General features: G+C 32.9%; 1 long non-coding RNA gene across 1 annotated transcript; it reads right to left on the reverse strand.

Annotated features, from left to right (window-relative positions):
- Window positions 1-1,427: 1,427 nt before the first annotated feature.
- Window positions 1,428-2,074, reverse strand: LOC134243626 (uncharacterized). Its single transcript, XR_009987075.1, has 3 exons — window positions 1,985-2,074; window positions 1,724-1,823; window positions 1,428-1,601 (listed from the first exon to the last, which is right to left on the reverse strand). It is a non-coding gene; the product is annotated as an uncharacterized LOC134243626 (long non-coding RNA).
- Between the last annotated feature and the right edge of the window lie 455 nt (window positions 2,075-2,529).

A 2,529-nucleotide genomic window follows, 5' to 3' on the forward strand; every position in this document is an offset into this window, starting at 1 on the left:
TGAAAATTTCAAAATTCTACTTTGGCCATATCTTTTTAACAGTAGAAACCAGGACATTTATACTTCACATAAGTTATGTTTGTTAAAAGACCTTTCACTGAATACCAACAACCTTGACCCTTTGACCTTGACCTTGTAGATTTCCGTACTTGTAAAAAAAAACTTTAACCTTGGCCATAACTTTTGAACGGTAAGGGATAGGGCTTTCATACTTCATATATGTAATCCTTGTAAGAAGGCCCTTCATTGGACACCAAGAACTTTGACCCATTGACCTTGACCTTTGAGATTGACCTACTTTAATAAAGCAAACCTTGATCATAACTTTAAAAAGTTAGGATTAGTGCTTTCATACTTTACATATTTGATCTTTATGACAAGACCTTTCATTTGATAACAATAACTTTGACCCTTTGACCTTGACCTTGGAGTTTGACCTACTTTTTTAAAGAAATTGAACGTTGACCATAACTTCTGAATGGTTAGGGCTAGGGCTTTCTTGCTCTACATAAGTATTTTATGTGGCAAGACCTTTCATTTGATACTAATCACATTGACCTTTTGACCTTGACCTTGGAGATTTTTGTACTTATTCAAAAACTTTAACATTAGCTTACTTTCAAATTTCACAATTGTTTTCCAGTGAGAATACCCTACTTTTGGTACCAATTAATTAAATTTGCATTTAAGAAAAGCTTAATCTTTGCTGTGTTGCCATACGGGGGCATCAGTGTCTTACAAACACATCTTGTTTTTTTAGAAATTGTTCATACGTAGAGCATGCTCTTGTGTATCGAATCAACTGAGATATATAGACTCCGTATGCAGATGATGAAGGTATATACGTACATGTGTAAGGGAAGTTGACGATAGAAAAGTCATCATGTTTAACATACATCTTGGTTGTTAGTTATGATATAGTGAAAATGTACGTCAGATTTGTAGGAGGGCATTTCTCAACGTAGTATTACCCGTTATAGGAAGGATTTTATACTGTCGAAAAATGATCTCTCTTAAAAATATTGACCCAGGGTCATTTATAACGTAGAAATTCGATCCTTCGGTCAATATTCTACAGGGTCACTTTTCTTTGTTGCAACAGCGACAATGAAACATAACAATGCTAACTATGAGTTATTTAGCTTCTTAAAAAGGTTAGTAGGGGAAATTCTGGAAATTTCAAAAAATACACCCGAATAATCCAAAACCTAGGACTTGAGTGATTGACAAAGATGAATGCTGTTAGCATGTAGAAGGGCTTCGATCTTTATTCTTTAAATTTGGTTATTGAACAAGAACAAACATGTTCATATCTATATCAGGTTTTTATTTATGGTCATATAGTGAATTTCGTACATGACAAAATAACGACCAATCTTCGTTTGCGTTTCATCTCCAGTAAACAGTCCTATACCATAGGTACAAGGACTCCACCTGGTGATTTTTTTGTCGTAGCTGGCGCTTTTGTCGTTGTTGGTGCATTTGTCGTTGCTGGTGCTTTTGTCGTTGTTATGTTTCTTGGTGTGGGTATTGGTAATTCATCATATTCAACGTCACACAACTCTATTTGAAATTTGTACTCGTCCGCTGGATCTACGCCGCTAAAAACGAAAAAAAAAAAAAGAAAGAGGAATGATATGCGGATAAAATAAAGGTAAAATAAAAGTATAAAGTCTCTTTTCGTTTATGTATTTTATGTTATTAATTCAAATTTGATACCCACACAATTAGCTTTCTCAGGACTTTATCGAAGTGCATGATGTCAATATTTCTTCTGTAAGAGAACACATTACGTATCCTTTCACATTTAACGAGTCGTTGTCCTGTAAAATGAATTTCATTTCTTATTTTAAAAAAAAGAGTAAATAGCAAATATAAACCCCGGAAAACGTATTCATTTACATTTATAACAGTCACACTATTTCTAATTTCACTTATATGTTAACCTTGTTCATTTTTTTTTAGATAAGAACAATATAATTACCTTGTTTTTCGCAGCACTCAGCTATCCTCTTTGGATAGCCGCCCTGTAAATGATAGTGTTCACCAAATAGGGAGCAGTCGATTCCATTAGTGGCATCTGTCACAAAAAGTAAGGTAATGTAATAATATAATGTATGTTGGGTATAAAAACGCTTAAATATCATTCACTGGACCTTTTCACACATAAAAAAATAATAAATCCCCCCCCCCCATCTCTTTCTACGACTTATCTCTCTATTACATTATTTTATAATTTTATGATAAAATTCTAAATAATTATTTCAGAAAAAAAAATATCTTTATAAAAAAAAAATTACAGTGTCGAAATTTTAGTCGTAGTCGTACGCGTTGGGCCACAGGAATATGAAACATATATGGCGATAACAAACAGTATTCAAAAAGGTTTATCCTTTTGTAAAATTTGGAATAAAAATTCTCGACAAATTTGTAATCTGATATGACATATAAATACTTGCATTAAAATTTGTAATTTATGGAAAGCCGGGGGGACCCCCACATTATTATTATTTTTTCCTTTTTTCCCAA

This window comes from Saccostrea cucullata, unplaced genomic scaffold (assembly GCF_032062105.1).
Source record: "Saccostrea cucullata isolate Sc308-1 unplaced genomic scaffold, CSIRO_AGI_Scuc_v1 ctg21633, whole genome shotgun sequence".
NCBI classification, from domain to species: domain Eukaryota; kingdom Metazoa; phylum Mollusca; class Bivalvia; order Ostreida; family Ostreidae; genus Saccostrea; species Saccostrea cuccullata.